General features: G+C 37.4%; 1 pseudogene; it reads right to left on the bottom strand.

Moving 5' to 3' along the window:
- Positions 1 to 8,341: 8,341 nt before the first annotated feature.
- The window catches only part of LOC120177155, a 29,131-nt pseudogene continuing 11,084 nt past the window's right edge, over positions 8,342 to 26,388 (bottom strand).

The raw sequence follows: 26,388 nt of genomic DNA, 5'->3' as shown, positions 1-26,388 counted from the left end.
TTCGCAACGCTAAACTCAAAATCGCAATGCGAAAGCCAAAATCGCAACGCGAAAGTCAATTCGCGTTGCGATAGTCTAATACGCTTTGCGATTTTCTCGTTGCGATAGTCAAATTCCCGTTGTGATAATCAAATTCGCGTTGCGATAGTCAAATTCGAGTTGTGATAGTCAAATTTGCGTTGCGATAGTCAAATTCGCGTTGCGATAGTCAAATTCACGTTGGGATAGTCAAATGAATGTGGAATAAGTGATAACAACTGAACAGATCATAGCAATGTTCAAACTCAAGTTACTAATACATGCCTAACTGAAAATGTTAAAAGTTTACACATAAAATACACATAATAGTCAAATTCGCGTTGCGATATTCAAATGAATGTGTAATAAGTGATAACAACTGAACATATCATAGCAATGTTCAAACTCAAGTTACTAATACATGCCTAACTGAAAATGTTAAAAGTTTACACATAAAATACACATAATACAACGTTTGCATTTAAAAATCACCTAAGTTAATAGTCCCAAAAGGTGAAGCCGGTTGTGATTGATATTTTGATTTTGATTGCGATTTTGATTGCCTTTTTCTTGACACCATATGAGCTTTGGAGTTTGATGAGGATCCATATTTTGGTAGAGGAAAAGATGATTGTGATGGCACTGGTGATCCATATGTCAACCTTGTATGACCACTTTTCTTACACCAACTACATGTCGATCTCTTCTTCTCTTCACCCTTAGACGGTATACGATTGTGACTTTTTGGTCGGCCAGGTAGCCTTCTGTCCATGGCTGGTGGCAAAACTGTTTGTAAGTCATCTGGTATCTCTCACTCAGAAGGATGTGGAATATGGTAGATAATCTCGGCATAAGTTTGTCGATATACTTTTGTAGTGTAGCAATCCATAGCGTATGCGCTTGAATCATCTTGGTTTAGGTGACGAGCAACTTTTATAACATGGCCACATGGATAACCAGATGTTTGTCATTTCATACAACTACACGTCTTTGCATTTAGATCGACAAGCCCATTTAAGTTATTATCCAGTACTTCAAACAAAGTGTTTGAACATGGTTCAACTCTCCATGACGACTTCACAACACGTTTCGTTATCTTTTTTTCAGTCCATGGTGTAACACGATGTTCCAATGTTCCTGTAAATTTAAATAAATAATACTTAGTAAAATATATGATAAGTTACGAATTTAAAGAAATAATACATGTATGGTTTCTTTTCTTGTAGTACCACTGTTGAATAGAGGCTCGAAAAAACTCCATTAACATAGTAATGGGTAATTTTCGGGAATAACGACTTAGAGCGTTGATTGATTCTGCACTATTAGACGTCATGAAACCATATCTTGCTCCAAGTTGATGTACTTTTGACCATCTTTCAAACCCGACATCTTCTAGTGTTTGAGCACATTGAGGCAAAACACGTCTTAAACAATTTATATGCTTATTAAAATCCACTTCCCGATAAGCTTTTACAGCCTTCCAGTATGTCCATTTGTGATTTTTTATACAACAGACCTTGATTTTAGATTTCTATACAAATGAACACCACAAAGTCCATGAAAAGCATCTGGGAAACACCTTCTAACAGCGTTGTCAATTGAGTTTGCCCTATCGGATATGATTGTCAGATTGCTAATAGGACCTATGCAATCCCTAAGATGCCCCATAAACCATGTCCATGAATCAGAGGTTTCAGATTTGCCAACCCCATAAGCTATTGGCAATATCCCATTGTTAGCATCAATGACTACTGCTAATAAGTTTACTCCAAGGTATCGACCTTTCAAATGTGCTCCGTCAACTATAATAACTGGGCGCATGCAAGTAATAAATGAACGAATCTACAAAATAATATACACAAGAAATATAATCATTTAAATGTGAAATGCATGTAACTAACAAAAATGAGTCAACAAAATTATATTGATTTACTAACCGCAGCACCAATGGCGATAAACAGCAAATCAAAGCGTCTATCTCTATCTGTTTTGATATGAGTTACCGACCCAGTATTTTTCAGCTTTAAATTGTGACAATAAGCCGGCAGTTGGGCAAACGATGCTTCTGGCGACCCCCTCAACAATTCCAAGGCATAACATTTGGCTCTCCAAGCTTGAGAATATGAGATACTAATCTTGAACCGAGCATTCATGTCAGTCATAATTTCATGTCCCTGATATACCCTGTCATTCAAAAACATTAACTCATCCAGAAAACCACCCAACACCTTTTTGTTTGTCTGTCTATGGTGAGGAAAAACTTGGGTTCTTGAACATGTATGTTTATCAATAAAAGTCTTAACTTGAAACATTTCACAATCTTTTATCCTCTTTGCAATCATACGCCACGTACAGTTTTTGTCAATCATACACATTGTTTCGAAACGATCTTTGCTTGATTTGTTAACTTTTAGTTGATAGCCATCTTCCACACATTTCGTATACAAAGCTATCTTCAAGTCTTCCTTTGTATCAAAACAATCATCTTTCTTGATACGAATAATTTTTGTGTAACAATCAACTGCTATCTTTACCAACTCTTCTTCTGGTATCTGAAGTAATTCTGGCATATTCCAGTTATACTCCCGTGGTATTTTCTTCGGGGACTTTTCTTTGGGGATTTCTTCTTCTTCTTTTTCTTCTTCAGGGTTATATGAATTACATAATGGATGTTCAACATGTTCATTCACAATCGTAACTTCCTCCTCATTATCATCAACAACATCTTCCTCGGCAGCGGCTGTTTCATCATCAAAATTCAGGTATTGACCAATATCAAAATCATTACACGCAGGGTTTGTTTCTTCTTCTGAAACATCATCAAAATCCGATTATTGACCAAGAACAAAGTCCGGGTATTGACCAAGATCAAATTTCGAATACTGACTAGTACTCACAATTTTTTCTGTTGGCTCATCATCGTCTAACTGGTCAACACGAAAACCGGAATTTAGTGCTGAATGTTGATTGAGATTTGGACTAGGGAAAGGTTGTGGGTTTTGAGATTGTGTTTGGTATTGGAAATGCGGTGAAACAAAATTTGCTTGGTGATGAAATTGTGGTGGAACCATTAAATTTTGAGCACCATAAACTGGGGTTGAAAAACTTAGTTGATTACTACCCGCTACTGACCCAACTTTACTACTTCTAGGTTCAACAACATACAATGTAGCATCATCTTGCGAAACACTAATGTAAGCAATGAATTGTTCAACATCTTCATTGTCGGTTAACAAATAAACTTTACATTTTCTCTGATAAGATAGCCTAAATCCACTTAAGGGCTCTAAATTCAATTTATTTGCAACACGTAACATTAGAGTTTCATAAGTTAACTTTTTTAATGACAGTTTTAGTTGAAGATTCATGGGTAAAGGCATATATTGTAAAACACCATGATCATTCTCCCATGACCCTCCAAAACACAAATCTATCCAAACATGATCAACATTAGATGATTTCATTATTGTAAATTAATTTACTAAACAAACGAGCTGCGAAACTAAAACCTGTTGCCGGATGGGGAAGGATGTCGTTGGATATAGGAACGGATGTCGCCGGAGAGAGTGATAGATGGAGATGGAATGAGTTGCGATTTAGGGATTTAGGTTATGAGTTGTTGCTGCTGCATAGTTATATACCCAAAACATTTGTGTTGCGAAATTAAAACCTGTTGCGAATTTGAAATTCAGCGTTGCGACAGTCAGAATCGCGTTGCGATTTACATATTCGCTAGAAAATCGCAACGCGATAGTCAAAATCGCGTTGCGAATCTAGAAACTGATTTGCGATATTGGAGATCGCGTTGCGATTTAGAGATCGCATTGCGATTTTGTTGGTCATTTTGGCAAATCGAAAAAAAGTTGGTCAAAATCGTAAATTATAAAAAATTTTCGATTACTGAGATTATTTTCTCTTATAATAATTATCTAAATCAATAAAAAAGAATTATCTTAAATTTAACTGTCCGGACCTCGACTTTCGATCCCAAATTTTAGGGGGGGGGATAATCTTATAAGATTTAAGGTTCGAATTTGATATTATTGTTTAATATTATCCGGAAGAGAAGGTCGATTTCATTATGGCCACCTCTGATGAAAACATCGAGTCGTTGATATTCCTGGAAAAGTAGATGCCATCACAAATGTGATATTTTTGTAATTTCACATGTTTAGGGTAATGTAAGGATTTTTTATTGGTTTATTTCAATCATTAATATCGTTATTTTTTAGATAAAATATTCAGAAATATTATTTAAAGATACTACTAATTTAAAAATCTTCAGAATCATAAAGCCAACACCAAAACATGAATCAACATCGACTCGTAAGAATAGCAACAGATAAACTGATTCAACATTTAAACACTAATGTCTTTCATTTTATAACCATGGATACGTAGTTTTTCCACCTACACAGTTTCTTCACCAAGTTTATGGGAGATTTACAACATGATAGTGTAACACCCCTTTATCATAGATCTCTTACCTATTAGTTAGTCGAAGTAAACATTCGAGGGAGAACCGGATCTCTCTCCTCCAATCGTCACTTCTTCGTTATCGGGACCTCGGATAGTAATTCTTCCTAAACCAAAATCTATTACTGCATGATTCATTGACAACCAATCCATCCCGAGTATTAGATCGAAGTCATCGAGGAAAGGGTGTTCCATGAGATGTGCTGGGAACTCAAGACCTTGCACTTTCAAGGGACAACCTCTCCAGATTTTGTTCACCTTCAAACTATTGCCGAATAGATCGTTCAATGGGGCATTGTGCTTTGTAAGCTCTCCTGACAAGTCTTCCTTTTTTATAAGAGAAGTGCTGATGAAGGAATGAGTAGATCCAGAAACTATTGATCCATGCGCAACAAAATTGAATAGTGAGAATGTACCAACCATAAGACCTGGCCGCGCCATATTAGCACCTGCTGGTGATCGGGAGTCGGGTCTTGCCAGATTCTCTGTCACAGCTTTCTGGCTGTTTCCTGCATCACCTTTTCTACCGAATCTCCTGCCTTTTTGAGCTGTGGGGGTAGATCTCTGTGTCTCTGCAGTAGTCATCATCTCGGGACAATCTCTAATGAAATGATCATTGGAGCCACATCTGTAACATGCTCCTGTGAGACTCCAACACTCTCCAAAGTGTCTCTTACCACGATGCTCACAAACAGAAAGAAATGGTCTCCTCAACGATCCTCTTGCATTGGCCACCAATGCTGACTGTCGCCCAAATCTAGATGTCGAACCCGAATTCTGCCTTTGTTCATGTCTCTGAGTATGAGTTGGTGTAGGATATATTGGACCCTGAGAATCCCTAGCTTTTTAGCAGATGGAAATGGTGCAAAACTAGCTTGTTCTCGACCTCTTTTCATCTGGGTTTTATCTTTACTCCTCTGCTCCTCAATAATAACATCTTCCACTGCAATAGCCCTATCAACAAGAGTAGAGAATTCCTGAATCCTCGCGGCTGCTAAGTAACGTCTAATCTCGAATCTAAGGCCATGTTCAAATTTGATACACATATCGACTTCAGTAGGCACCAATTCCTTCACGTGACGACTGAGTCGTACGAAATGATATTCATACTCTCTTACAGTCAAATCATTCTGCTCCAGATACAGAAATTCTGTCCTTTCCTCCAGAAATCTTTCACCAAGGTACTCCTTTCGAAATTCTGCTAGAAAGAAATCCCAGGTCAGTTCTGAAGGCTGCACTCCATATGTCACAACATCCTACCACTCATAAGCTTCATCTTTGAGTACAGATACTGCACATTCTAATTTTTCTTCTGGGGTGCAGTTTAACTCCTCTAGAACCTTTTGTATATCATCCAACCAATTCTCATGTGTAAAGGGATCATCATCATCGTTCCTCCCTTTGAAATCCTCTGCACCATTCCTACGGATTACCTCGAGAAGAGATGGAGCTGGCACTATCTGTGGTATAAACCTCCTGATCATCCCTATCATAGACTGAATAAGTGCCTCCTGTCCTGGCTCAGCAACACCAACAGGGGCTTGAAGTAATGGCTCTTTGGTATCCACATCCTTTGTACCAGCTAGTGCAGGACTCTCAACCTCTTCATCTTTTGCTTTGTGAAAGATGGTTGACATCTTTTCAATCTATAATCAGAACAGATTTGCATCAGAGCCGCATCATATACCTATTACCCATATGGCATGTACATCTAACCCTTAACCTTCTTTCTAATCTAAACCTAAAATCAAATAAGCTTATACTATGGTACCAACAAATATAACACCCTTACCCGGACCGTTGGTGATCCCAAGTAAAATTTGCAATATTCAATACCCGAAGGCATCTACAGCCATTCTTATCGATTTAATCCCTTAACCTTATATTTTAGCATTTCATCTTAACCTTATATTTTAGCATTTCATTATTCTTATCAACTTTTAAAAGCGAAATTATAACCATAATACCATAATCAACATTTCTAATAAGTACACAATTCTAATTACTCCCATTCTAGTTACTAGGGGTTTATGTACATGCCAACTACGATGCAAAATAAAAAATTATATGTACAAACAAAGAAGAACTATGGAACTCCACCTGAATCAAGTCTGAAGCTGATATCACTCAGATATGAATTCTCTTAATTCGAATCTACTACCTACATAAGCCATGCTCAAATGATTTCGATATAACCTCTTTTATATAACTTTGAACATAATTTGAATAACATAGCAAATATATATAAGAAATTAGAAAAAATACATTTGCTTATAAATCATAATTTTACTAATGCATTTAGAAAATAAATCCAACACAGGTGAGCATTAATATCCATACAGTATCAATTCATTAAGCATCTAGTACAAACATATTCGTTCTCGTTAATAATTTTGTTTAGGCTTATATCATAAATAAGTACCTAAAGTATATCATCTTTTTCATTTAAGCACTTAAGTAGTTTTTGATCAAAATAAGTACTTAAAATTATCTTTTTGTCAAAATACCAAAAAATATTTTAGGTTCTTAGATGAAAGAAAAATGATATACTTCAGGTACTTATTTATTATATAAACTTTTTGTTTAATACCCTTAGTAAATTACAGTGGAATTATTAAACATGATAGACGGGATACAGTAAATAACGTCCCAAAGAACGTCAAGTTTCCACAAGTTAACCCAGTATATGATCATATATCTGTACATTTTCTATTCACAATTCATAATACACCCAAAATCAACTTCACGCATAACGTACACATTTTGAATTCTATAATGATCAATTTAAACATGTGGGTGGGACGATTTTAACAATTGCATTCATCTTTCTCTATCTAAAACTTGTGATCTCCAAAACCTTACTCGTACCTTGAGTTTTCTTCGCTTCTCTATCCAAATTTGCATGAGATTATGTTGAAATTGAAGAAATAATGATGAAATATTAACTACTTTCTCTGGAATGAGGAGTGGTGGGTAAAGAGTAAATGGCGGTTCTTCAGTTCCCTAGGTAAATCCACTCTGATTTGATCCAATGGTTAGGATCTATTCTCAGTTCTATAGTGGATATCTAAAGGTTCATAATTTAACATTACATAATCTACTTTTCCTTTAAACAAAATCCTTGATATTTTAATTACAAAAAGTCCAATTTACACCTTTAATGATTCTTCTCGACAATTAAGCTAAGGGCTGTACTAGTCAGTTTAATTAACCACATTCGATGGACAAGATTTATCAATAGATGTGATCCAATCGCCCATAATCAATCCCCCAAATTATAATATTGTTTAATTTAAAAATATCTCTATATATACATGCTCAATATATATATATGTCTATATCCATCTATCTATATATATAAAAATAAAATTTTATAATAATTTCTTTTTTTTTAATAATTTTAGATGATTATAATATAATATATTTTTAGAATTTTCTTAAATTTATCAACAATACACCCCTTAATAACTCAAACTCAAAAGTTCTAAAGAAAATAAAATTATCTTTTACTGATAATAAACACTTTAACATAGAAATGGGCGGAGATTTATTAGAGGTGTGAACTTTTAACAAATTATATTAGAAATTTATGAGATACAAAATTATCAAAATTTAAGAGATGTAAAATTAAATCATCAAAGAAAAATATAAAAAATATATGGATTATATGAGAATTTAAATTTTTCAAGAGTGTGACGTGTTGATCCATCTTGGTTTAACATGCATGCTCAATGGCTAATACCCATGTTTAGAAACGAGTGTGTTGGAATGCAATTCTCTGTTCTAACATATGTTCATATTTATCCTGGAATTTGATGCTCTGTACAATATGAAATACTCACCAATCAATAACATATCTTAGTATATAGGTAAACAAAAACCAACAGAATTCATCTTGGAAGTAAACTTTCTGGAAACAAATGGGAACTTGGGGGTTGCAATCACTGTTTGTGAATTGCTCGAGTGTTGTTCCAGAGCCATTGCCGAGCCGAACCTTCCAACAATGGCGAAACCTGAAAAGAACAGTAAGCCAGTTATCGTCTCTCAGAACTCGAAACAGAATAGCCTAACAGCTGGCCGAGGAAGTCAAGCCGAAACTGAACTTGTAATGCAAATAGTTGAATGAAATGAGTGGAATCAAAATGCATATGTGAAACTGAATTGCCAACCTTTTCCCAGACTTGCGAATGGTAATTGTTGAGCCATTCGATCTCGTCGTTGGAGACCAATGACAAGTAGACCAACTTAGTCTGCAATTGCAGAAGCAAAAGTTGTTAAAATAAAGTCTCTAACTCAACTTCTGAGTGTTTTGGTACATTCAGAGGAAACAACGGAGATTTCTTCAAGTGCTAGAATTTGAGCTCAAGTTTGTTGTGTCAGTGAAGTGGTAGAACTCAACTCGACTAGATTAGATACTAAAAATCTCGATTCGACTCTTAATTTCATAAACTTGATTCGAAAAAATTTCAAACGAAGTTTGAGCTATAAAATAAAACTCGAACAGCTAAAAAAAATTTAGTAATTAGTAGATTGGTTTTCAAGTTCAAGTCAAATCCCTCAATTCTGCATGATATATGTATATCGCATATGAAAAAACATATAGGTATATCATATAGAGTTATAGAAAGCCATTTAAACTGGAACAATTAGTAGCATAATATTATAAATATTTACAATTGAATTTATATAGAAACTTGAACAACTCGACTCGAATTTCAGAAACTCGATTTGAAAATTTTCAAATAAAGTTTAAGTTATAAAATAGGACTCATCAACCAAACTAACTCAAATTTTTTTGACTTGATTCGATCGAATACATTACTCACCCCTAATGTCACTATGTCGGGTGATAAAGATCGCACTGATTTGGTTTCGGGGGAAAATCGAAATTTTTAGTCTTCAAAAGCAAAATCCGAGTCAAACCATATTCCACAATTATTTGAATCAATCGATATGTTTAGATATGCATTACATGGCCCACGGATACTTCAAGAGAAGCTTGGAGCAACACAGGTCCAATGTACAAGGGGAGACTGAGACAGAATGAATAATGGTCAAAGGAAATCAGCAGCATACCTGAATGGGGAAAAAAGTTAGTTTTTCGAATCCGAGATATTCAATTCCTCCATAACGATTTGGTGTATTAATCTCTTGCACACAAAGGAGATTCTGCAAGATGATAAGATCCCAAGTTAGTAATAAAAACTCTATTCGCATGGAAATTAATCAACTAGAACACTTGGAGGCTGGAACTGAATGTAAAGTTTAACAACAAAGAAATATGGCTGGATTACTTTGTACCTCGATCCGAATGCCGAAGGCATGATCTTCGTAATAACCAGGTTCGTTGCTAACAATCATGCCTTTAAGTAGGGGAGTGGTATTTCCATATCTATAGCTAATACTTTGTGGACCTTCATGGACATTCAATGCAGCTCCAACGCCATGCCTTGTGCCTGTATAAAAAGAGCAAGATAATCAAGGACATAATCAATTAATCGGCCATGGTTTTAAATTTTAATAGTGTAAGAAGTCTAACAGAAAGATGAGAGAAATACCATGGCGGTAATCAAGTCCGATCTTCCAGAGGGCAGAGCGCGCAAATGCATCCAACACAAAACCTGGAGTGTTTTCGGGGAATAATGCCTGGTCAAGCGCAATGTGACCCTGCAATTTGAGGGTGTATCAGGGAAAAACCAAAATAATCTAACAGTAGCTAGGTAATCTTTAGAAATGGAACAGTGATGAAAATCATATCATGCAAGGTAATCTTAAGGCTGAAAAAGGATCAAATATGATGCCCCATTCATAGCTAACTGGTTTTATATTTTACGAAACACACCATAGCTAGGTAATCTTCAGAAGTAGAAGAGTGTCAGATCGGAGAATATAAGCTGCTACGGTCTCACAAACTACAAGAAAATTTATCCTATGTTACTTAACTCTAGTGTGAGAATCAAACCAAGTACATTAAATTTTTATAAGTATTTTAGTGGGTCTTTGGAAAATTATATCCCCGTACTTAAGACATTCATTGAACACTAGTGTCGAACACCGATACTTTATGAAAAATGAAGAGTTGAAGCAACATAGAATTTAGCAATATTCTCTAGTATTTCAAATAACTCCATAGAAAAATTAGGCACATGGGTCACTTAATCTCTCCACGTAACTCATACATGCAGCTCCTATGCTACCAACATCATAGATTAAATATAAAAGCCACACCTTTAGAACTCGGGTGAAGCATTCTTTTTCCCAGGCAGTTGGTTCACCAAAATGTACTGTCCTTGTAATGTCAGTTGTTCCATCTACATATTGAGCTCCACTATCCAATAGGAACAACTTATTTGGATCCACAACACTACAAATTTCTGGTTCAGGTCTGTAGTGTATAATAGCACCATTTGCACCCGAGCCTGCAGTATCATTCTAAATGTTAACAATAAACTGTAAATTAATAACCTGATTCGATTTTTGGTTGCAAAGTTTATTAGTTTACAAAGTCCTCTCTGAAATAAAAACGAAGTGTGGCAAATTTCTTTTTCCAATATTCAAGAAATTGAAAATGGCCTTAGAGTTGAACATCTAGAGCTGGAAAAGAGGTAATCAAGATTAATATACCACTTATTGTATCAAAGCTTGTGTCTAGGAAACTGTCTTCCTTTGAACGGAATTCAAGAAGTTTGTCCGCAACATCCACCTCTGTAAGTTTCACATTCTTATGAATTTCCTCTTCCAGCCAGCACCAAAACTGTGCCAGAGCTGCTGCATCCCTGCATGTATATCACGATAAACATAATTCTTAAATGATCTTTATCAACATATATCTTTTTCTTGTAGACAAAAGCTTTTAGCTACGGTGAAGTAGAAAGCTTTCATAGAGACAGGCAATGGCATGCATGTCAGAAGACTACAGTAGATGTCCTCTTTGCTCACAAAAGGAAACGGAAGATGACTAAGATTTGGAAAACATTGATGTTTCCTAAAAGGAATAACCTTGAAATACCAATGTTTCACAGACTTAAATCATCACTGGTATTACTAAAGACGGAAAAACTTGTTCCGAATAAATCGTGTTTATTTCTGCTGAATATGGCTGACTTAAATAGAGTTTACAATGTAACAACTTAACATAAAAAGATGCATAAAATTAACAACAAAATAAAAATGATTCTATCTAATTAAAAATGATCCTATCTAATAACTAATAGAATAAAAAACTGATTCTATCTAATTAAAAATGATCCTATCTAATAACTAATAGAATAAAAACTGATTCTATCTAATTAAAACTGATCCTATCTAATATTTAATTTAGATATTCTCGACACCCCCCCTCAAGCTGGAGAATAGATATCGATCATTCCCAGCTTGGACAGAAATCCTTCGAACATCGTAGTAAACAGTCCCTTAGTGAGAACATCGACGAGCTGCTCTGATGATAAAACAAACGGTATGCAGATATCGCCATTTTCCAGCCTCTCCTTGATGAAATGTCGATCTATTTCGACATGTTTGGTCCTGTCATGCTGTACAGGATTCTGAGCAATACTGATTGTCGATTTGTTGTCGCAATACAACTTCATCGGTTTATCTCCTTCAACCTTCAGCTCCTCCAAGATCCTCCAAGATCCTCCTAAACCATAACAACTCACATACTTGTCGAAACGATTTTTTCCTCACAAGGTGAAAAAAGGTGAGATTTTAAAAAACCACGTTAATTTTTAATTTATATCTTTCAATTGATTTTTAATTTAAAAACAAATGCGATTTAAAAAACCTTTCGTTTCGAAAAATTTTAAATTTCCCTTACGATCAACAAATACGATTCAAAGAGTCGCCACCAATCTTTAATTAGGGTGTGATTGGGCACCCAAAAATGCTTTGTCATTTTAAATAAAAATTAATTTTAATTAAAACAACAAATTGAGGTATGTGTTACCAAAAAATGAGTTCGGGAGTCGATTACGTGTGGGGAAGGATTAGCACCCCCACAACGCCCTAAATCGGTACCTAGTCGATTAATTAACGTCTTTGCATTGAACTTTACAAATTCGAACTTAATTTGATTTTTGATCCCATAGAACAAAGATACAAATTTAAAAAAACATTCAAAAGCATTCAAATAAATTAAATTAAAATTACCAAGTCGTTTTAGAAAGATAAAGAATGTTCGATTATTTACAAATATCGAGACCAGATCTTAAAGATATAACAACCTTTTCTCGATATATTTAAATAAACGAACATTTCTTTTTCTCTCGTTCCCAAATTTTAGGTGACGAATCAATTTTTTTGTTTCAATTTCGGGATACACTTTTATTTTAAAATCATTAAAAGCAGACCTCAAATCAGTTATGACTGCCCACTTCAACAATTTTAAATTAAAAGGATATTACCCTTAGTTAAATTATGTAATAATGTCCAGTTATGCACATGAGGATATCATGCATATTATGCAAAATAATGTCATGCAAAAACTAATTAAAATATGACATGCACTCAAACAAACTTCTAAATCTATAAAAAAAAATCATATGTATTTACGACATTAACATACATTAGAATAAAACAATATATACAATAAAACATACTATTAATAACTCGACTTCACATTCAAAATTACCATGAAGGACCATAATAAAATAAAATTAAACTAAGCATGCAAAGTAGGAATTAACCATTAAATTAAAAAAACATGCTAAGTGACTAAATTGTCAAACAACCAAAATTACAAATTAAATTTCAAAAATAAAACATAAAAACACTTCAGGACTAAAATGAAAAGCGCTCATAAATATGAAGACCAAATTAAGAAGGCGCAAAAGATTCGTTCAAGGACCAAAATGAAAGTTCCGTGAATTACACAACCAATGTAAAAATAGTGCAAAAACGGCCCTAACATGATTCTGGGCTAAGATATAAAACGTTTAAAATTAAGATACGAAATCAAAAACCCAATAAAATTCAATTTAAGGACCATAAAGAAGCAGGCCGAAAATGAAATGACCTATCACGGAATTAACCCACTATCCTAGACCCTAGAAGATTTCAGCCTGATGAAACGCCGCCGTTTTGGACCTGGCTAAACGACGCCGTTTGGGTGTTCTGATATATGGGATTTTAGGGTAACATTTCTAACCCTAAGTCATTCTCATCCTCTCCTCCATCCGCTCTCCCCTTTTTCTTCTTCACTCTCTCGACAGAAACATCATGGGACCCTTTCCCCTGCTCACCTAAAGCCTCGGCCACCGTGGTTCGACGAAACCCAGACCAAACCTCTAGCTAACAATAGCGTCGCTCCTCTCCTTGAACCACCATACACGACTGACTACCCCAAACACTCCACGGCCGAACCCCTCATCTTCTCTATCTCTTTCTCTCAACCTTATTCATCCCTAACCCTAGACAACACAAAGCTGCTGTGGCCACCACTTGCAGTTGGCTCCGATGAGGAACCAAAACTCCTCTCTCTAACACTCTCCTTCACAAACGGCGCTGCTCCAAACGCAACTCCAACAGAACGACCACCAGGGCCAAAACTAAACCTAACCAAAACCTTTTTAAACCTCACCGATATCCTTCTTAAACGACCAATAAAACCACACAGAACCAAGGCCAACCAGAACTCTCGGTTTCCTTATACTTGGTAAAGACAGAATTAACAAAAAAAAAGGTAACGAACTAAACTTTTTCTTTTCTCATATCTTTCATTTGCTTGAAAATAAGAACACATAAAGAAAATTGGAAATCGAAGTACCGATAGAAAATACCAAAACTTACTTTATTTTGCTTCTTTGGTTTATGCATACAACGGTGAGTCCTTGGGACTTTTCTTACGCGTGATCTCCTCGATGACTGGAATGGGGATACAAGCGACGTGGTGGTTCTCCTCTTCAACTCCAGTAAGTAAGGGTTACATTATCTCGTTGTTGGCTAAATAAATATGCTTGAATGGGTATTTTTCGATTGGAATCTCTCTCTCTTTTTTGATGTGTGTTAATGGTTGGGAAATGGCTACTGATTTCTCCTCTCGTTTTTCCCCCTGTGATGGTGATAACCCCCCCCTCTTTAGTTTCCAGCGGTTACCCCCTTTAAACTGATCGTTTTCAGTTTTTTTTTTCAAAATTCCCCAGTCGTGCTCCTCTTTGTTAACTGTCTTCTAATCATTTTTGTTTTCAACTCCCAAAAACTACTTTCAATTGCCCATGACATAGGCCCAGACAAATTAAGCATCTACAGCTGCCTCTCTTTGCTCATTGTCGTGTAACGAGAATAGAGCAAAGATCAAAAGATGATCGAATTTGTCTGGTCCTGAGAATGTTACGTCAGAATAAATAAAACTTGAAAAATCTTCAAATGACGAGCCTGCTCCCTATTCCTTCAAGAAGTATAAGACTCGAACAATCTTCATAAAATGTGTCTGCTCTCTATTCATTCAGAGAGTATAAGACTTGAACAATCTTCAATAAAACGGGTCCGCTCTCTATTCCTTCAGAGAGTATAGAACTCGAAAAATCTTCAATAAACAGGTCCGCTCCCTATTCTTTCAGAGAGTATAGGACTCAATCTTTAACAAACGTGTTCGCTCCCTATCCGTTCAGGGAGTATAGAACTCGAACAATCTTCAACAAAACGGGTCCGCTCTCTATTCCTTCAGAGAGTATAGGACTCAATCTTCAACGAACTTGTCCGCTCCCTATTCATTCAGAGAGTATAGGACTCAATCTTCAACGAACTTGTCCGCTCCCTATTCCTTCAGAGAGTATAGGACTCAATCTTCAACGAACTTGTCCGCTCCCTATTCATTCAGAGAGTATAGGACTCAATCTTTAACGAACTTGTCCGCTCCCTATTCATTCAGAGAGTATAGGACTCAATCTTCAATGAACTAATTTGCTTCACTACTCTTTCGTGAAGGCTTATAGATGATTTGCTTCAAAGGTCAAACCTGAAAATCAAACATTATTCATCATGAATGTATATTTGAAAAATATTATACTAAAAAATTTAGAAGTTGAGAAAATTTTTGAAAATCCATCTCCATCGTGAAAACTTGTCTGGAGCCATTGGATATTTGAATCTGCTTTGACTCAATTTTCGTATAAACATCATTCTTGTCAAAATCTCAAGACCAATTATCTTCATCTCGATGCTTTCATATCTTTAATCTTCAACTATCCCTGGGAAACCTGCAAATATTTAAGCCATCATGCGATTATGAATGCCATGATCCTACTCATGCCTAAAATGTATGCAATTATGCAATTCAATGCGTTTTCTTCTTTGAAGGAACTCTATCTCCTTTTGATCTCGATGGAACTCGGCTTCATCTTGGGCATAGAACGTTTGACCAGTTCACCCCAGTTAACAATCTCAATTCCATATCTCTCGGCTTAACAGTACCTTGACTTATTTCTTTCTTGAAACCCGTCAGTACCCATGACCAACTTCTTGATTAATGATAACCTCCTTGGGTCATCTTTTAATGGCTGAGATTTTCTTTGAATTTGAGGATTTTAGTTTCCCATGGCCACACAAGCTTACATGTTTAAACCATTGTCAACTTCAGAATACCTGCATTTTCCAAAACCTTTTGCACAATAATGCAAAATGATCTCATATACTTCAAGTTAAGCCATATGTTTTAACCTTTCAAAATAAGATGTTTGCAAAAGGGAAATTATCAAGAAAAGACATCTCTTTATTTATATAAATACAGAGAATTTTAGGCAACTAAATGGAAAACTTTTAACTGGAAACAGTAAAAGAACAAAAGAGTAGGCGTCTTCAAATATCAATAATGCAAATGCTTTTGAACTGGCACGCCGTTAGAATGTCTCAAATGTAGCTTCTGTAAAAAAGATCTCCAAAATTATGATACTTAAGAGTATGAAACTACTTCTAAACTCCCAAATCTCTATCATTGGATGCCCTAAACCAGTATTGAATCTCATGTGCATTCAATATCTCTCCTGGTTATTTCAACCGAGACTCATTAATATTTAGTCTCATCCCTGATCACCAACTGTCATTGTTACTATCCATATCAGGAGCTCTTTCCACTTCCAAAATTAATTCAGAACATTCCACTATGCACAAATTCTGAATTTCAAATTCAACTCAAGTCGCCCTTTGCGGGTTTTCAACTTGAGACCTCCTTTGGTTCCAAGACGCCCTTTTCGGGTTTTCATCTTGAACCCTCCTTTTATTTCTTTTTTTTCATTTTTCTCTTTTTCTTCCTTTTTCCATTTTTTCTCTTTTTTTCGTTTTTTTTTCATCATTTTTTCTTTTTTCTCATTTTTTCTTCTTTTCTCTTTTATTTCTTCTTCAAGCAAAATATCTCTTAACAGCATCGGAATTCACTGGATATGGTAATTCTGATCCGTCCATTTCAGTTAGGACTAGAGCTCCCCCAGAAAAGGCCTTCTTGACAACATAAGGTCCTTCCCAATTGGGCATCCATTTTCCTCTGAAATCCTTCTGAATAGGCAAAATCCTTTTAAGCACCAAATCTCCCTCATGGAATTCTCGAAGGCGAACTTTCTTACCATGTGCCCGTATCATACGTTTTTGGTACATCTGACCATGACAAATAGCTTTCAATCTCTTTTCTTCAATCAAATTCAACTGGTCATACCTAGCTTGGACCCATTCTGCCTCATCGAGCTTTACTTCTGACAAAATCCGAAGTGAGGGAATTTCCACCTCAATAGGTAAGACAGCTTCCATCCCATATACCAGAGAAAACGGAGTTGCCCCAGTTGAAGTCCGTACTGAAGTTCGATAAGCAAACAGAGCAAAGGGCAACTTCTCATGCCAATCCTTATAGGTCTCAGTCATTTTCTCTATGAGCCTTTTGATGTTCTTATTGGCCGCCTCTACTGCCCCATTCATCTTTGGGCGATATGTAGTGGAATTATGATGCTTTATTTTGAACTGTTTACAGACCGAGTCCATCATTTTATTATTTAAATTCAACGCATTATCAGAGATAATCCTCTCGGGCAAACCATATCTACAAATGATCTCCTTCTTTAAGAATTTGCATATTGTAGACTGAGTAACATTTGCGTAAGAAGCCGCTTCTACCCACTTGGTGAAATAATCTATGGCTACCAGAATGAAGCGATGACCATTTGAAGCTTTGGGCGAAATTTGTCCAATAACATCCATGCCCCACATTGAGAATGGCCACGGAGCTGTCATTACATGCAACGGATGAGGAGGAGTATGTATTCTATCTCCATAAATCTGACATTTGTGACATTTTCGGGCATAATTGATACAGTCTGTTTCCATAGTTGACCAATAATACCCAAATCTCATAATCTGCCTAGCCATAGCATGCCCATTAGCATGGGTACCACATATTCCCTCATGCACTTCTTCAAGAATCAATTTGGCCTCTTTCGCGTCCACACATCTTAACAAGACCTGATCCAGACTTTTCTTGTATAGGATCTCACCATCAAGCACATACCCTGATGCCATTCTTCTAATGGTTCTCTTATCATTCTCAGTAGCCTGTTCTGGATAACTCTGATACCTTATATATTGCAAGATATCATAATACCAGGGGTTTCCATCTTCTTCCTCTTCAATATTAAAACAATGGGCTGGATACTCATAAGCTTTCATTTCAATGGGCGTCATATTTGAATGCTCGTTCATCTTAAACGCTGCTGCCAGTGTGGCTAAGGCATCTGCCATTTGATTCTCTTCTCTGGGGAGGTAATTGAAAGTTACTTCATCAAATTCTTCAACAAGTTCCATAACTAACTTACGGTATTCTACAAGCTTAGAATCTTTTGTCTCCCATTCTCCTCTGAGCTGGTATATTACCAAAGCTGAATCCCCATATACTTTAAGCATTTTTACTTTGCGTTCAACAGCAGCTCTAAGACCCAGAACACAGGCTTCATACTCGGCCATATTGTTTGTACAATCAAAATTAAGCCGACTGGTGAAAGGATAATGCTCTCCTTCTGGTGAGACCAAAATTGCCCCTATTCCATGTCCCATAGCATTTGAAGCACCATCGAAGTTCAACTTCCAATATTTGCTAGTGGATGACACTGCTTCTTCTACCGAAATAGCCATTAAATATTCATCTGGGAAATCAAAGCTCAACGACTCATATTCTTCCGAAGCCATGCTTGCAATGAATTCCGCTATAGCACTTCCTTTAATTGCCGTCTGGTTTACATACTGGATGTCAAACTCGGACAATAAGATCTGCCAACGAGCTAATCTTCCAGATAATGCAGGCACACCCATTAAATATTTCAAGGGATCAAGCTTGGATATAAGCCAAGTAGTATGATACAACATATATTGTCTAAGCCTTCGGGTAGCCCATACTAAAGCGCAACACAACTTTTCAATGGGTGAGTATCTTGTCTCACATTCAGTGAACTTCTTGCTGAGATAATAAATAGCCATTTCTTTCTTCTCAGTTTGGTCACGTTGGCCCAGCACACACCCCATTGAATTTTCATAAACTGACAAATAAAGAATTAAGGGTTTGCCTGAGATGGGTGGTGATAAGATTGGAGTGCTCGACAAATATCTCTTCACTGCTTCAAAAGCTCTTTGACAGTCCTCACTCCATTCTCCTGAGTTATTCTTGCGAAGAAGGCGAAATATGGGATCACACTTTTCGGTCAGCTGTGAAATAAACCGAGCTATATAATTTAATCTCCCCAAAAATCCTCCGACTTCTTTTTGTGTTCGTGGGGGTGGCAAGTTTTGAATAGCCTTTACTTTATCTGGGTCTATTTCAATTCCTTTTCGGCTCACTACAAATCCCAACAGCTTCCCAGATGTCACCCCAAAAGTACATTTATTTGGGTTGAGTTTTAGCTGGCATCTTTTTAGTCTTTTAAAGAGTTTTCTCAAATTCACAATATGTTCTTCCTCTGTCTTGGCTTTGACTATCATATCATCGACATAAACTTCTATCTCTTTATGCATCATGTCGTGAAATAACGTCACCATGGCCCTTTGATATGTTGCCCCTGCATTCTTCAGTCCAAACGGCATTACTTTATAGCAAAACGTTCCCTACATGGTAACAAATTTCGTTTTTTCCATATCTTCAGGGTTCATCTTAATTTGATTATAGCCAGAGAAACCATCCATAAAAGAGAACAAAGAATTTCCAGCAGTATTATCCACTAGAGTGTCTATATGTTGTAAAGGAAAATTATCTTTTGGACTAGCTCGGTTGAGATCCCTGTAGTCAACACACATTCGAACTTTCCCATCCTTCTTCGGTACTGGGACAATATTAGCTACCCATTCAGGATATTTGGCCACTTTAAGAAACCCGGCATCAAATTGTTTTTTCACTTCCTCTTTAATCTTGAGCAGCATCTCAGGTCTCATTCTTCTCAGTTTTTGTTGTACCGGTTTACATTCAGGCTTTATTGGCAGTTTATGAACAACCAACTCTGTATCTAAACCCGGCATATCTTCGTATGACCAAACAAACACATTCTTGTATTCTTGAAGCAATTCTATCAAATCATATCGACCTCCAACTGACAGAGTGGTACCAATCTTTATTTCTCTCTTATCTTCATCTGTCCCCAAATTCAAAATCTCAGTAGGCTCTTTATGAGGTAGAATCTGCTTATCTTCATTCTCCACCATTTTCAGCAATTCAGAAGGTAATTCACATCCCTCATCATCATCACAATCTTCGATTTCCCCTTGACATATAGGCTTCTCGAAATCAATCTCCGGTTCAGAGTCATTGGCATTCATATTATTGATATCTGAGCTCCTGAAAAAATAAAGAAAGAGAAGATATATATACATATATACATATGGGAGGATATTTTCCCATATAAATAAATAAAAAGAAATAAATACATACATATATACAACAAAGAATGAATGAATGAAATGCATGGGAGAATGTTTGCCATTTGGAACTAACAGAATGCATCCTTTATTGAAAGCAAGAAAAAACAAACAGCTTAACCCTTTACATAAAATCACCTATTGCCCCAGGGTATGAACAACAGGGAGAAAGTTCCAGTGCATTACTCTGTAACAGATTTGTAAACTACAGGCAGTTCTTCCGCGGTCCAATTGTTCAACACGAAGCCCGGTGGTGCAAGATAAATGCCCATAGCTCTCATTTCCTCGGATTCATCATCAGTTATAACATTAATGCCTAAATCTCCCAAGGCATTCTCAACCATCGTCTCAGTGTTCCTTGAATTCCCTTGAAACATATGCCCCCCAGACATGAAAATGCTACTCAACGGCGGGAAGGTCATGGGTTCCCAGCTAAGGTCTTTACCAGCTAATCTGGCCTTTCTGATTTCTTGGCCCTTCTTAATTCCCCTCATCTTATCCCTCGAAGTTGGCTGATATCCCAAACTAAATCGATCTTTTTTAGTAATAGGGCATATGGGATTCACCGGTCCTTGCAACTGTCGGCCTAAACCCTTTCCAACTTTTGCTCCTCTTCCAAGAGTCAATTTAAGCCCCATCTTGGTACAGTTTGACAATCGAGGCTTTGGTATCTTCTTGCCTTCGGCCACAAACGTAGCATTGACAAACTCCAACGATCTGAAAGAACACTCGACGGCTTGCTCATCAACTTCAATATACGGAGCAGTAGTAGAAACAAAAGCAATAATGTCTTCTTCAGCATGAATACATACCAACCTTCCATCAATCACAAATTTCAGTCTCTGGTGTAATGTGGACGGAACTACACCGGCCTGATGAATCCAAGGCCTTCCCAACAAACAATTGTACGTAGGCATAATGTCCATTACGAGAAATTCTACTTCATAAGTTGCTGGACCAATATTCAGAGGAACATCAATCTTGCCCAACACTTCTCTTTTAGTCCCATCGAAAGCTCGAACCACACTTTGACATGTTCTCATAAGTGTACTATCTAATGGAAGCTTCTTTAGAGTCACTAAAGGCATCACATTCAAAGCTGAACCATTATCAACCAAGACCCGGGACAACACATACCCTTTACATTTAACTGTAATGTGCAAAGCCTTCTGACTACCCATCATCCCAGAAGGGATTTCATCCTCAGAAAAAGATAAAAAAAATTATCAGCTTGTACATTAGAAACTAACCGATCCAACTTTTCAATGGGCAACTCTTTCGGAACAAAAGTCTGGTTCAAAACCTTTAACAGAGCATTCCTATGGGCCTCTGAACTCAAAAGTAATGATAAAACAGAAATACGGGCAGGCAACTTGTGTAACTGTTCCACAACACTGTACTCACTGTGTTTCAGAAATTTCAAAAATTATACCGCTTCACTCTCGGTTACTGGTTCATTGATAACAGGCTTATCCTCTTCTATCTGCACATCAACTTTTTTCCCCTTATCAACTACAACCTTCTTCTCAGACTCTTTAGGTGGATTAAGAGAATAACACCTACCACTTCTAGTAAAGCGTCCCACCTCATCTATTTCCTCATTCTCTTTTGTTACATCTCCCATCTGGCAATCATATCTCCAAGGCACTTTATTATCCCGATATGGGAATGGAGATGGAGGTGTAATAACCACTTTCGGGGCTACCTTCTCAACAACTCGATTTTTGGGAGTAATAATTAGGGGACAACTGGCATTGTATACCCCTTTAGACGATCCTTCTGAAGCGTAAACTTCCGCTTCCTCTTCTTCAGCAATCTCTCTAAAGAACTCAATTTCTTTACTGTCCATCATGTCTTGTACCAAAGATAGGAAGTCAGGACATTGCTGAATATTGTGTCCCTCACTGTTATGATACAGACATACCTCTCCACTGTTAAACTGTTCACCCATCAAACTGGGCTTCAACAATCCTACCTTGATCATCTGGCACCACACCCAACTCATGGGTGATACCACCTCACCAACATTCCTTACAATTCTCTTTCCTTTCTCTTCAGTAATCGCATTAACTCCTGCCCCTGCATGGCTTGGCAACGGATTCTGAGCTATATTTGGCTGCTCACTGTCACCAAAGTTGATGACATTCCTCGTTCTCAAAGCTTGGACAACCTTCTTAAAAGCAGTACAATTCTCAATGGAATGCCCAGGGTTCCCTGCATGGTACTCACACTGAGCACTAGCATCATACCATTTGGGAAAAGGAGGTTGCATTGGTGTCACGTGATACGGTGAAACCACATGTCGATCATACAAAATCTGAAATAATTCCTTATAAGTCATCGGGATGGGGTCAAATTGAGGCCTCTCTCTCCTCTGATCCCTTGCCCCTTGTCTATTATCATTTTGTGTTGACGACCCTGCTCCTTGAGGACGGGAAACAGTGATGTTATTAGAATCGTACCGCCTCACATTACTAACTTCGCCTTTTTCCTCGTTGGTGGTCTCTTACTAGACTCTCCTCCTTCGAGCTTCCCACTCTTAACAGCCATTTCAATCATTTCTCCCGCCATAACCACATCAGCAAAACTTCGATAAGGATTACCGATAAGATGTGAGAAAAAATGAGCCTTTAAGGTGTTGACAAAAAGCATATTTGTTTCCTCCTCTTCCAATGGCGGGTGGACTTGCACTGCTACATCTCTCCATCTTTGAGCATATTGTCTAAAACTCTCGTTAGACTTCTTTTCCATTCCTTGCAACATCATCCTGTTGGGCCTAACATCCTTCACATGTTTGTATTGCTCAAGAAAGGACTTAGCCAAGTCTTTCCACGATTTAATATTAGCTCTACTCAGCTGGTTATACCATCGGATTGCCGAGCCAGTTAAGCTTTCCTGAAAGCAGTGTATCAACAATTGATCATCCCCTATGTATCCGGTCATCTTCCTACAAAACATTGTGATATGCGTAGAGGGACACCTAGTACCATCAAACTTCTCAAAGTCAGGAACTTTAAACTTTGGAGGTAAGACCAGATCAGGAACTAGACTTAACTCCTTTGCGTCAAATCCATAGACACTGGTATCTTCCTTCATGGCTCTGACCTCTCTTTCTAACTGCTTCCATTTCTCTTCCAACAGATTGTTTTGGTCCTTCTTGGCTTCTTCATCAAGGTCCGGAACTTGATGATATTGATGTTCTTCCTGATACGAACTAGATCCAGGCTGTACGTTAACAGAAGCACCGACTGGATTAATGTGCACCTTCCCGACATGAACATGGGTCACTTGAACATTCTGAGATTGTTCTGGGGTTAACCCTGGATGATGAAGTGGGTCTTCAGTTACACCTTCTGGCATAGGGCTTTTCTCATGTTCTGGATTTCTTCCATTCAACATACTCGCAAACTTGGCAAACATCTCCTTTTGGACATTCATCATATCTTCTTGCATTTTCTTGATATTATCTTGTAACTCCGACTGAGCCTTCTCAATTTGGGCAAGTTTGTCTTCCATAACTTTCTTCCTGGTTATGTAGATATACTTGGGATTTTCCAGTATTACTCTGTCACAGAGTCATTTTGTTATCGCTGATATTTATTAATGAATATGAAATATATGATTATGAATGAATAAAATGCGATGCAAAATTAAATGCATTAAAAATGCATATGCAAAATGTAGGGTGTTGATCTGGAACGACTCCTTAGAACAACTCTTATATTAGAACGACGTTCAAGTACAAAGTTGAAAACATCACAAATAAATCTGCACCATTTCTCCTATTTGTTGTACACGTGCTAGCAACTCCATGATCTTCTGGTTTTCTTCAGCCTCAGGATCCAGTTCTTCAGTCACATCAGCAGCTTCCTCAGATAGAATGACCAAATATTGAGCTATTCCTCGCGCGTGGTCTAGGTAACAAGCAATAAAATCCTCTATTTGCTTAACTCTCGCCTGAGCTCGCTCCCATCGAAAACGTCACTGTATATTCCCCTCATAAGGAACTATCGATAACTCACTTGCTTGCCTCTGAAAATCTTGAACCATGGCTTCAAGCTCACTCACTTGTTTTTTCAGACTTTCAACCTCCCCACGGCTCGAGCTACCTTCCCCGCTTCGGTATCGTCGTAATGCAGTCTCTAAACTTGAAATTTTCCCCTTCAACTTCTCATTCTGGGCTTGACTCTCTTGTAACCGCTGCTCTAAAGAATCATTTTCCTTCGATAAAATCTTAACTTGGTGCCTGCTTTGCTTGAGCTCTTCTTGACTCTCTCCGGCTACTCTTTTGAGGCTCGCCACCTCTTGCCTCAATTCGACAGACTTACTCGAGCTAGAACCTACTTGAGCTTTTACCATTCGCTGATAAGTTGACCGAAGATCGTCAAAAGTCTAGCCGAAGTTGTTTCTCTACTTTTTCAATTCGATCTGCTCTACTCTTCTGAATGTCAATCTCCAATCCTTTTTGATACACTTCATCTTCTAGCTTCTGCAAAGTCATTCTCCATTGTCTCCGTTCTGCTTCGAAATCGCGCTTGGCTAACTCTAATGGAGATGGCACCACTCTCAACTGTTCCTCCACCGGCTGAATATTTTCAGGATTCACCATCGGGATATTGTCATTTACTCGACCGCTTCTCCACTGCTCGTACTCTTGAGATAACTCGAGATCATAAGTGAACAGATTCACACGACGAGTTTGCTTCCAGGCCTCAGCAACCCCTTTAACTTTACCCTTATACTGATCTCCTTTGAATGCAAAATCCGACCCTATCAAGTCCCACGTGGCTGGAATGAACTGCCTCGATCCATACTGTCTGGAAACTAGTAGCGGAACATACCCAACAGAACCCCATATACCTGGCAAAGGAACCCAATCTCGCTCTCCACATCGGTAAAGTATATCTGAAGAGGTATTCCACGAAGCTCGCCACAAAAATATCTCCATCCCTGATATCCTTGAAGATGACCATCCATTTTTCTTCGGTAAAACCCCCAGGCCACTCTTTAGAAAGAAAATCCTTCAAAAGTGAGAAACCGTCTAGAAATACTCGTCCTGGTGCTCTTTCAACATGTTTGAAATGACTCAGAATCCACACTAGCAGTAAAGGCGCACATCCTATAAAGCGTCATTCTCCCTCGCGCCTACAAGAACTCAAAGACCAGAGCATCTCAGCTAGAATAGCTGGAACAGGATCCACGCGCTTGTCTAATCTTTCAAACAGGTCAACAACTGATACGTCTACATATCCTAACACTTTTGGAAAAATAACAAGCCCATAAATCCCTAAAGCAAACAAGTCAAGCTTCTTTCTCTTATCAGGATGATGAGCAATTACTTCTTTCAGAGCAGCCCAAGAGATGCACTCACTGTCTCTCTTCTTCTTAATGTTTCTGATTACCCAATCTTCACTCATTCCGGTCATCAATAGTAATTTCTTTTTAAATGAAGGAGTGACTGGTAGCTTAGTATATATTCTATCTATCTGGGACCTCGGACAACGGACCAATGCTTGATACTCCTCTATTGTTGGTGTCAGGTCTACTCTACCAAATGTGAAACAACTATAAGTCGGATTCCAGAACTGCGCCAATGCTCTAAACAGATTTCTGTCAATAGGAACATCCAGAAGATAAGGAATATCGTCGTACAATTGATAAAACATCTCCTTATCGGCTGCTTCCCATCTTCCCCATATCTCCTTTAACTCACTTAGATCATTCTGACGCACGTTGATGTGAGTATAACCAAATAACTCCGATACATATCTAGGCATCACGCTGTCTCCATTGGTCAATTGGGACTGTTCCGACCACCTCAAAAATCTGCATTGTCCTCAACCTCTTTCTGAACCGTTCGTTCCATATTACTGGCCTTCTATATGGACATCGACCCCAAATCAACACCATGTAATGGACAATGCAATGCAAAACAGAAAAGAAACAAGGCAAAAACAACAAAAGATCGGTTAGTAAACGTGAAGCAATTAATTCAGGATAATAATTTGTTCAAAAATCCTA

Source organism: Hibiscus syriacus, unplaced genomic scaffold (genome assembly GCF_006381635.1).
Source record: "Hibiscus syriacus cultivar Baekdansim isolate YM2019G1 unplaced genomic scaffold, ASM638163v2 tig00112285_pilon, whole genome shotgun sequence".
Lineage (NCBI taxonomy): Eukaryota > Viridiplantae > Streptophyta > Magnoliopsida > Malvales > Malvaceae > Hibiscus > Hibiscus syriacus.
This window is presented reverse-complemented; position numbering and strand designations above follow the sequence as displayed.